General features: G+C 45.1%; 1 protein-coding gene across 4 annotated transcripts in view; it reads left to right on the plus strand.

The window, feature by feature from the left end:
* The first annotated feature begins 8986 nt into the window (after positions 1 to 8986).
* Positions 8987 to 11324, plus strand: part of TMEM14A (transmembrane protein 14A) — a 12645-nt gene continuing 10307 nt past the window's right edge. The window contains exon 1 of one of the 4 annotated variants that reach the window (XM_032791727.2): positions 8987 to 9143. The gene's annotated coding sequence lies outside the window, so the exon portion shown is untranslated. Of the gene's footprint in view, positions 9144 to 9172; positions 9355 to 9912; positions 9992 to 11324 lie in introns of those variants that run through there. The other 3 variants (XM_032791729.2, XM_032791730.2, XM_075063718.1) reach the window with 3 other exon arrangements.

An 11324-nucleotide genomic window follows, 5' to 3' on the forward strand; every position in this document is an offset into this window, starting at 1 on the left:
TCCACATGAACCCTAATCCGAGTTATCACTATCGAATTTAGCGCTACTCCTCTCGTTTGGGAGGAGTTCCGAAATCGATTTAAGGAGCCATTTAACTCGATATTAATGACGACGTTGTGTGAACGGATACAGCGTTAAATCGGTATATCGGCCATTAAACCGATTTAAAGTCGCAGTGTAGACCTGGCCTATGTCTTTCTGATTTTGTACTTCCATGCTTGTGCTATTCTTTTGTAATCCTCCTCAGCAATTCATCTATGTTTCCACTTTTTCTAGGATTCCTTTTTGATTTTCAGGTCATTAAAGACCTTCTGATGGAGCCATATTGGCCTCTTACTATTTTTCCTCTCTTCCATTTTTATCGGGCTAGTTTTGCTGTTATGCCTTTCATATTGTCCCTTTGCGAAACAGCCAGCTCTCCTACACTCTTCTTTTCCCTTAGATTTTCCTCCCAGGGGACCTTACCTACCTGTTCTCTGAGTCTCTTGGCCTGCTTTTTAGAAGTCCATTATACTTATTCTGTGATTTTCACTCCTTCTTCCTGTGAATCACGTTATTAAGGTCTTATCCATATTACAACTTTCAAAAAAGTTTGTTACTATCTGTTTATAAGATTTGTGTCATAGACAACATGATTAAAATGGTGGCAACTAACAACTTTTTGTCTTTGCCAGACACCCAAACTGTCCCACGGCTAGTTGTCTTCCTGTAACTGGTTCCATGAACTCTTCTTTGCAGCATGGACAGGTCCTCTTAATTGTGCCTGTGTAAGTGGTCTGGCCAATTCGCCTTCCTCCTAGCTCTGCAGTAGGACATTCCAGAGTTCACTGCCTTATGTATTGCTGCTGCTGTTCTGTGTGCATGTCCTTTGGGACCTGTATCCTTTGCTAATGCACTATGGGATAGCTGCCTAAATTTTCCCAGCTGTGGATATGCACTGACCAGTGTTACTTGCAATCAGATCAGGAGACCAGGCTTTTGAATGGTACAAAAGTGCAGTTAAATAATATTACAGTGAGGATGGGGCCTAAGCAAGCAATCAATAATGGTCTGTCATTTTGAACAAAAATAATTTTGTCTGAATTTGTAAATGAACCCAAAAAAAATTGCTGTTGGGCTGGGAATCTGTCTGCTGGGTATTCCAGCTGGAAATAATTGTATTTCACAAAATTAAAACCTCAAATTAGAGTTTATAGTGGAAATACTGACTGGCTATTATCTATATCATTGTACTCACAATGTTATAATTACACTTATTATGGTGCAGCTATAACTTTGTGGTTAAAATGATGGCTGAAGTATGGTATTTTTCCATGGGATATTTCTTCCTTAATAGATGTTTAACTTGAAATCTGGAGTATAGGCTGCAGTTTCATTTGGCATCATTTTTCTGATACTTACATACATAGGGCCTGCTTATTTTTTTTTTTTTTTCCTTTTTAAAAGCCTCGAGCTGGGTTCTCCTTTTATGCCTGCAAATAAATGTAAATGCACAATAAATTGCAGGTTCAAATAAAGGTGTGTAGACCTCATATGGTAATTTGATGTCAACATGCTGGCATTTGGACCCTCAAAATTATTTACACAGTTATTATCAGTCACAAAAAGTAAGGCTGCATTTTAAAAATTAGCTGACTAATGTTGTTATGCCAGATCTACGGGTCTGACCAATGTGCACTCCTTCAACCTTGGGAGCAGTTTTGGAGCTGCTTTGGCATTTGGGGTAAGTTAGAGCAGACTCAGGACTGCTCTAAGTTATGCTGGCTGGTAACAACTCCCATTGGGTGCTGGTTTTATCGGCTCTGTGCCAGCCAGACATACCCTCAGGCCAGGAGAATCACTAGCTCCCTTGTTAGGGCAGCTTTCTGGCTCCTTGGCACTATGGGAGTGGCACAAAGGAAATGGAGCAGGGGCTCAGGGTCTGGTCTTATTACTGTACTAACCTGAATTATAGTACTATCAAACAGTCACCATTGTATCTAGTTTGGCTGGGTTTTGGAAGGGGAGGATCAGGGAAAGAAAATTAGTATTTGAAAATGTTCAAAAATGATGTAGGTAGCCCCCATCATTGAAAAGGTGAGGGAGTATTGACTGAATGGTTGAGTCATATGAGACAACAAAATGTGGGATATGTTGGCCAGAGAGTACAAGAACTAGTAGTCACAGGACAAGACCATGAGGAAGACCTAGAAAAAGGTGGTTGAAGAAGCTGAAGGAGGACATGAAGGTTGCTGTCAGCTTGGCAAACACGCTTGACAAGAACCTTGGAGCTGGGGGATGGGGTAAGAAACAGTCACAGATGCAGCTGAATATTGGTATGGGCTCTTTCCCTCCAAATGTCCCAGCTCTAATAAGTTTTGGATAGGAAACTATACCAAAAACCTCACTGAGAAAAGAACTGGAGCACAGAAATGGCTACACTAGAACAAACTAGGAGCCCAGTCCTGTTAACCATTATTTACCCGAGTAGTGTTTATGAGAGTAGTCATTTAGACTACCTGAGAGAATAAACACTACTCACATAAGTAAGGGCTTTCAGAATTACTAATAATAATAATAATAATAAACCATCTGTTCTGGTATCATTTCTCCATATTGGCCCATGCCAGATCCTGCACTAGAAGGCATATACCTCCCATAATTGACTCCAGATAATTCATCTAAAGCATGTCATGAACTTAAAATAGTAATATATCACTGGGATCTCTGAAATGCCTATGACATCAGTGGGACTCCATGCTGGTACTTAAGTCTGTCCACACAGAATTAGTTGTAGGATAAGAGACTATAATTGTCACAAGAATTTTGGGACTACAAATACCAGAGTGTTCCCAGAGAATCCTCCCCAGATTTTCATGATCCCCATTGGGACAGGACATTTACTGATGATTTCATTTACCACTATGGGATACTCAACCACTGCCGACAAATCTCATAGTTCGGGAACATTAAGAGAGCATTAAGATTGCAAAGTCAAACATGCAGAAGTTAGGAAATGCCAGAATTAAGGTCACCCATGCAGGGGAATACACCATTAGTGAGCTTTGAAGCAACATTTACAGCACTTTAATAATATAGACCCTTTGATCCTCTTTTTGGAGGCCATATAGTAACACCATCATCTCCTGCTTTTCCTCTTCTTGTCTGGTCCCCTCCTGTGATTATCAACAGGAAAAAAAGGGTTTGCTGCCACCTTATGGGAAAAGTCAAGTATTACCTGCTCAGCAGCGCCCACAATGCACATCAGTAAAGCTGGGCAAAAAAAAAATTCTGACAAACAGTAAATTTGCTGAAGAATATATTTTTCAGGGCATTGAAACTATTTGCAAATTTAGGCTCCATTTGGCAAATAGTTTCAGCTGGAAAAAAATGGGGAACATTTTCTAAAAAGTCAAAGCAGTTCATTTCAACCATTGTGAAACGGTTTGTTTTGACTTTTCATTTTGAAACAGAAATTTAGCTAATTTTTAACAATTCAGTTTAGAAGTTTAGCATTTTTTTAAGAAACAAGTGAAATACATCAACAACAAAAGGCAAAAATCCCCAAACTAAAAATAAGAAAAAGTTTGGTCAACCAAAACATTCTGTTTGACCCGAAATGGATTGTTGTTGTTATTTTTGGTGAGAATAAAGGGGAGGGAAATCAGTTTTAATTTGAACTAAACCAAACAAATGTTTCAGTTCAGCCCCCCAAACTGGTTGGTGTGTTTTCTGCAGTGTCCTTTTGTCATTAATGTCCACTTCTGATCTGGTGGCCATTTGCTACAATGTTCAATGTCATCTCTGTTGTCTTTCCACGGTAGTATTATCTGAAGTGCTCCCAGTTCCATGTGCAGGACTAGTTAGGCAGGCAGAATTCCAGGGTCTCAATGTGTGACTGAGATGATGGTGTAGGGAGGAGAGTTTTAGGTTTATTAGAAAGGAGGAGCCAATACAGGAAGGATGGGCTCCACCTCAACCAAAATGGAACCAGATTCCTGGCATGTAAAATAAAAAAGGTTTTAGAGAAGTGGTTTCCAAATCTTTCCTGGGGCCGGAGCTGGGGTGGGGGCATAGCAGGGGGGCAGAATTGAGCTGGGGCTGGGCTGGGGATGTAGTGGAGTGGAGCTGTGGATGGGATTGGAGCTGGGGGCAGAGACGGGCTGGTTGGTGCGCCCTCCCTGCCCCCAATGGGGGCTGGCCCAGGCCCTGCCACACACCACCACCAACATTCCTCTGTGCCCTCTAGGGGAGTGCACCCCACAGTTTGTGGACCACTGTTTTAGAGGATTTTTTAAACTAAGGGCTAGAGAAAAGCCAGATGTGGAGGAGTCCATGGTTCGGGCAGAGACATCACTAAGGGTTGAATTTATTAAAGCAGGAACTCTATCTCCTAGTGAAGGGAATAGGTAAGAAGTTGGTAAAGTACAGGCAGGAGCTAGCGGGGAACAGTCAAAAGTAAAAGAGTCTCATTTAAATATAATGCAAGCGCCTGAATGTTGACATAACGTACAAGTGCTTATATACAAATGCTAGATGTATAAATACTAACATGCATGAACTAGAGTGCCTGGCATTAAATGAGAATGTTAACATAATAGGCATTGCAGAAACTTGGTGGAATCAATGGGATGTGGTAATATTAGGGAACAAAATATATAGGAATGACAGAGCAGGTCACACTGGTGGGGGAGTGGCACAATATGTGAAAGGAAAGATAGTCAAATATAGTAAAAATCTTAAATGAATCAAACTATACCATAAAATCTCTATGCATAAAAATCCCATGCTTGAACAGTAGGAGTATAAGAGTAAGACTATACAATTGATCACCTGACCAGGATTGTGACAGTGACTGTGAAATGCTCAGGGAGATTAGTGAGGCTATAAAAATAGAAAATACAATAATAATGGGGGATTTCAACTATCCCCATATTGACACGGTAAATGTCACCTCAGGAAGGGATACAGAAATAAAATTTCTAGGCACATTAAATTAGTGCTTCTTAGAGTAGTTTGTCATGGAACCTACAAGGGGAAAGGCAATTCTTGATTTAGTCCTAAGTGAAACACAGGATCTAATCCAAGAAATGAATATAGCTGAACCGCTCTGTAATAGTGACCATAATGTAATTAAATGTAACATCCTCATATGGAGAAAAATATCAGAAACACACCACAGTAGCATTTAACTTCTGACTTTGTCTGACTTTGACCCCCACTTCAGCCATCAGACCTGACCACCTAGAACTCAGAGCCTGACACTCCTGTGTTCTCAGTGCCCCCAGTGGATGACCAGGCAATTAGGAGAAAGAGGACACAGCCTCGCTTAGAATGCAGTGGAGTGAGTAGACATGGGAATGGGGATTGCAGGAACCAAAGGGTTGAGGAGATGACACTAACTAGAAAGATGAGAGGGGGACAGAAGGGGAAAGAAGCTTTTATTTATACTTTTCAACTTGACTTACCAGAGTTTATGCTCCTTTCTATTTTCCTCACCAGGATTTGACTTTCAATTTTTAAAACATTCCTTTTTTGCCTCTGACCCTCTCTTTTACTCTGCTGTTTAGCCATGGTGACATTTTATGGGTATTTTTTGTTTTGTTTTGTTTATTTGTGGCACACATTTAGTTTGAGCCTCTGTTATGGTGATTTTAAACAGTCTCCAGGCAGTTTGCACCCTTATGACTGTTCCTTTTAATTTCAGTTTAACTGGCTTCTTCATTTTTGTGTAGTTCCCCTTTTTTAAGTTAAATGCTACTATTCTCCCACCTAATTCCACCCCCTCTCTCAAGCGTGCTGTGTCCTTGCTCCTTCCCGCTCCCCCCCCAGAGCCTCCTGATGCCGCAAAATATCTGATCTGCGGCAGGTGGTAGCGCTGGGAGGGAGGGCAAGGCGCTGGTTGGCAGGACCTGCCAGGGGGCAGGAGGCACTGGGGGGAGGAGGTGGTTCTGGTAGGAGGGGGCTGCTGTTTGCCGCCCTCTCACTGCCCGCCTGCCACTCACCTCCCCATTCGCCTCCACATCCCGCTCGCCCCCCACCTTACCTCCCCATCTTCAGAGGCCCCCAAAGTGTGGGGCCCAGGGCAGTTGCCCTGATTCGCCGTACCAAAGAGATGGCTCTGGACAGGAAGGATAGGAAGATGCAGACTGTGGCAAGACGGCATCTCATCCCTCTTGGGTGCCTGATCCACATATACAGCCTACCACTGCTATCAGTTGCTTCATTAGCTCAAGTAGTAGAGGCTATGCTGTGGATCTAAAAGTCAAACACTGGTGATGACCCAAGTTGGGGGTCAAAATGGTACCATGTGATGGAATTTGTTTTTTCAGGTTGTTTTTTTTAAAATCAGGAATGATATCCTGAAAAGTTGCATTAAAAGAACATTAAAATTGTAAAGTCAAACACCCAGAAGTTAAGAAATGCCAGATTTAAGATTTTCTTGCAATCTTAATTAAGCCCCCCTGTGTATAATACAATCTTTAATTACATGCTATCATATTATTTGTTCCACAGGGCCCCTACCTCATTCAAAGTACAGAATGAACTATGCTCTGGGAATGAATCAGCATTGTATAGAGAAGGAGCATGTTGTTTTTAGGACCTTTGCCTTATTTGGTGCAGAAGCTGAAAAGTGTATAGTGAATGAGATGGGATTACAGACAGACAGGATGGTGTTGGTTGAGGAAGTTGAATGCTGCCCTAGAGAACTAGAAGAATAGTTTGTAAGGCCAGAAGGGACCACTGTGATTACTTAGTCTGACCTTCTGCATAACACAGGTCACAGAATTAATAATTCTTGTGTGAATATATTAGAGCGTATCTTTTTGAAAAACATCCAATCTTGATTTTAAAATGGCCATCAGTGAAGACTCTACCACAACCCCTGGTAAATTGTTTCAGTGATTACTTAACCTCATTGTTAAAAATGTACATCTTATTTCCAGTCTGAATTTGTCTATCTTCAACTTCCAGCTATGGGATCTTGTTGTTCCTTTGTCTGCTAGACTGAAAAGCCCATTATTAAACATTGGTTTCCCATGTACATATCTATAAACTGTTCAAGTTATCCCTTAACCTTCTCTTTGTGAGCTCTTTGAGACTAAATCTATGTAGCTTATCACTATAAAGACATGTCGGTCAGTACATGGGCTAGGGCATAGCAAGCTGGGGTGTAAAATCTACAGTGCTCTAACAGGGCACTACACACCCTTCTGCAATGAACTAAAAGTTCTGTGTTGTGCTCTTACCTACTGCTGTAGCAAACTGAACTTTTAGTATGTGGTCACAGGGTCCACGTGGCCATTTGCAGATTCATGAGCAGTTTAGACAAACACCTTCCAGAGATGGTCTAGATAATATTTAGCTAATACTTAGTCCTGCCTTGAGTGCAGGGGACTGGACTAGATGATCCAGTCCCTTCCAGTTCTCTGATTCTACGAATTAAGAAAATAAAAAGGAACAGTGAATGTAATCATTCAGTGACTGCAGCAGGGACTGGGCCAGTGGTAAAAATAATATGTGAGCATATAATTAGACTAGTATTAGAGGGGTACCCGTGTTAGTCTAGAGCTCTAAAAGCAGCAAAGAGTTCTTTGGCACCTTATAGACTAACAGACATATTGGAGCATGAGCTTTCTTGGGTGAATACCCACTTTGTCAGATGCATGTAGTGGAAATTTCCAGAGGCAGGTGTGTATATATGGTGTCGATGGTACATCCCTGCATGGGATGTACCATCGACAGATAGCTGAGGTGGCTGACATTGGGAAATCCTACCAGTGGCTGGAAAGGGCTGGACTAAAAGACAGCACTGAGGCACTGATCATAGCAGCACAGGAACAGGCACTGAGCACCAGATCCATTGAAGCAGGGGTCTACCACACTAGAGAGGACCCAAGGTGCAGACTGTGCAGAGAGGCCTCAGAGACAGTCCAACACATAGTGGCAGGATGTAAGATGCAGGCAGGAACAGCATACACTGAACGGCACAACCAAGTGGCTGGCATTGTGTACAGGAACATCTGCACAGCGTATGGGCTAGACCCTCCCAAGACCAGATGGGAGATTCCACAGAAGGTTGTGGAGAATAGCAGGGCTAAGATTCTGTGGGACTTCCAGATCCAGACGGACAGGCAGGTACTGGCCAATCAACCAGACATCGTGGTAATAGACAAGGACCAGAAGACAGCGGTGGTGATAGATATAGCAGTGCCAAGTGACAGCAACATCAGGAAGAAGGAATATGAGAAGCTGGAGAAGTACCAGGGCCTGAAAGAGGAACTAGAGAGGATGTGGAAAGTGAAGGCCAAAGTGGTCCCAGTGGTGGTAGGAGCACTCGGGGCTGTGACTCCTAAGCTGGGTGAGTGGCTCCAACAGATCCCAGGAACAACATCAGAGCTCTCTGTCCAGAAGAGTGCAGTGCTAGGAACAGCTAAGATACTGCGCAGAACCCTCAAACTCCCAGGCCTCTGGTAGAGGACCCGAGGTTGAGGAAGACACATACCACCCATAGGGGTGAGAGGAGAATTTATTTATATATAAAATAAAAAAAGAAAATTCCCCTCTCACCCCTATGGGTGGTATATGTCTTCCTCAACCTCAGGTCCTCTACCAGTCGCTATATATATATATATATATATATATATATATAAAATATGCAAGCAACAATCAGGCTAGAGATAACTGAGGTTGGTCCAATCAGGGAGGATGAGGCCCTCTTCTAGCAGCTGAGGTGTAAACACCAAGGGAGGAGAAACTGCTTTTGTAGTTGGCTAGCCAACTACAGTTAGACTGTATCAGAAAGCATAGGCACAACGGGACAACCTGAAGTCTGGCCACGTGTGTGTAAAAACGTTATACACAGAGCTCTCCACCTAAGGCCTGTTTTAGTGCAGGGCAAAGCACCACCTGCAGGTGAGAAAAGGCTGCGCAACGTAGCTGCTGTTGGCCTGGCAATACCCTACGTTTCCCATGAGGTGGCAGCACGCCCCTGTTACTATGGGGCCTCCACAGAGAGGAACCAAGTGCGAGGCCTGGCAGTACTGTTAGCAGGCTTGCTCCGGTGCAGGCCCGGGGGCCTCCCAGAGGCAGCGGCAAGGGCTCAGCTGCAGCAGGCGGCGCGCGGAGGGCGCTGGAGGCTGGAGCCGGGCAGGTCTGTTAAGGTACAGAGGGCTCGTGGGCTCGGCCAGGCTGTAGGGGCGCTTCCCCCTGCCCAGCAAGGAGCCCGGACGCCTGGCTGAGAGGCAGGCGGTGTCGGTGGCTCTCCGCCCTGCAGAGGCGCGGGGAAGGGGGGGAGGAGCTGCAGGCCTCAGCCGGGACGCGGGAGAGGAAATGAACGCGGAGCTACTAATGCCCGGCGGAGGCAGGCGCGAGGTGTGCGGGGAGAGGTGCCCAGCTTGTCCCCCGGGATCCCCAGCTGCTCAGACCTCCCCCCCCACGCGTGCGATGGTGAAACTACCCGCGGGGCCAGAGCCGGGTTCTCAGCTGCAGCCCTGCGGGGACTGCAAAGCGCGACCCTTGCCCTGCGCCAGCGCTTTGACATTCCCTGGGAGGGAAGGGAAAGGGGGCGTCCCCTGCCCCCTCATCACCCAGCTGTGCCTGAGAGCCGCCCCGGCCACACACGCACTGGGCAGAGCAGGGGCTCGCCAGGCCTACGCAGCAGGCTGAGACGCGCAGTATTGGCCTGCGTGGTTACTAGAACGCCCTAACCAGCGGAGCAGGGCTGCTTTCGGGTTCACCCCCTTCTACAGTGCGCACTTGTGTCCCCGTCTCTAGTCCTGACAGGACAAACACCACTGGACCTGAACAACCCCGACTCACTCCCAGTTAGTTCAGTCCTTACCGCTTGGTGTTATGCTGCGGGGCAGGAGGCTGCGGTGCTCTTCACACTGACTCTTGACCTTCCTGGTCTAGGCCAAATTACAGCTGGAAGATGGGCTGCAACATAAAAGGGAAGTGACCTATTATGTTAGTGCCCATGTTATTGATCATAACTCGGACTGCTCGCCCAGTAAAGCTACTCACCGCTTTAGTATTGGCGTAATGGGGCCTTTGGGTCATGAGCTCTGGACAGGCAGACCACTGGACAGATCTTGGCAGTTTTGGGGCTCTCTGCTGGGGCAAACGTGCCTGTGCGGAACTCGTTGCAGGACTAGGAGTCCTAGATTGTACCCTCTTCAAACCATGTCTCCACCTTGTGGTTTGTAGGCCTCTAGCATATACCTAGAGGTTCAAAATAAATGCAGTAATAATGTTGGGGATTAAATTATAACATGCTTGATCAACTCTCTCCCTGCCTACTCTGTGTTTTGTTTTTTAACATTTAAGATCTAGAAAACCTCCCTTCCCAGGACACAACCCAAGGTGGACGGGGAAAGGAGTGAGCAGAAAGGAGGAGGCTCGCTCTTCGGTTGGGAAGGGGGGAGATTTTATCTACGTAGGAATAGCAAACTTTTGCATGTTTTTATACTTTTCATGTTGTTAATGGGATTTTTAATGTAACACTCTGTTATTTGTAAGTCTGTATTTGGTGAATTATATTACTTATTTGTATAGCACCCAAAAGTGTGCAAGAAACATTGCAGAAGGAACAGAACAGTAATAACGCCTAGCTATGTTATAGCCTTTTCATCAGCAGATCTCAAAGCATGTTTTTATATCATGCTTCACAAAGGAGGTCAGTATCATTGTTGCCATTTTACTCATGGAGAGATTGCTTGTTCCCCTCTCTATGCCTCAGAGAGCGAGCTCCCTACCCCAATCAGCTTACTGCCTATAGCTTCTAAGGCCCTGATCTTGCAAGGACTTACTCATGAGCATAAGTCTCTGAAGGACTGGAGCCTAATTTTAGATATGCCACAATGTGTAAGGTTAAAAAAAAAGGTGGGGGGGGCATAGACAGATAGGTGTGAAAAGGGACAAGGGTTACAGTAAAAAGATCACACAGGTCTGCCAACAGGGTGGGACAAAGGGGACAATTGCCCAGGGTCCCGAGTGATTTAAAAGAGCCCAGGGGGCCCAGGCCACTGCCTGCAGCCTGCCTGCATGATTTAAAAGGGCCTGGTGGCCAGGAGCCCCAGACCCTTTTAAATCATGCAGGCAGGCTGCAGGGCTCAGAGGCCCACCTGCCCTCCCCAGATGCCTGCTTGGCCAACTTGTCGACCCAGCAGTCAGCCCCAGCTGGGGAGAGGAAGGGGCAGGTGTCATAAATAGATAGATAAGGGTTAATTTTCTTTTACCTGTAAGGGTGAACAAAGGGGGAACCAAACACCTGACCAGAGGACCAATCAGAGACCTGCATTTTTTTTAAGAGTCTGGGAGGGAACTGGAAACTCGGGGTCTTT

The sequence above is a fragment of the Chelonoidis abingdonii genome, chromosome 3 (genome assembly GCF_003597395.2).
Source record: "Chelonoidis abingdonii isolate Lonesome George chromosome 3, CheloAbing_2.0, whole genome shotgun sequence".
Taxonomy (NCBI): domain Eukaryota; kingdom Metazoa; phylum Chordata; order Testudines; family Testudinidae; genus Chelonoidis; species Chelonoidis abingdonii.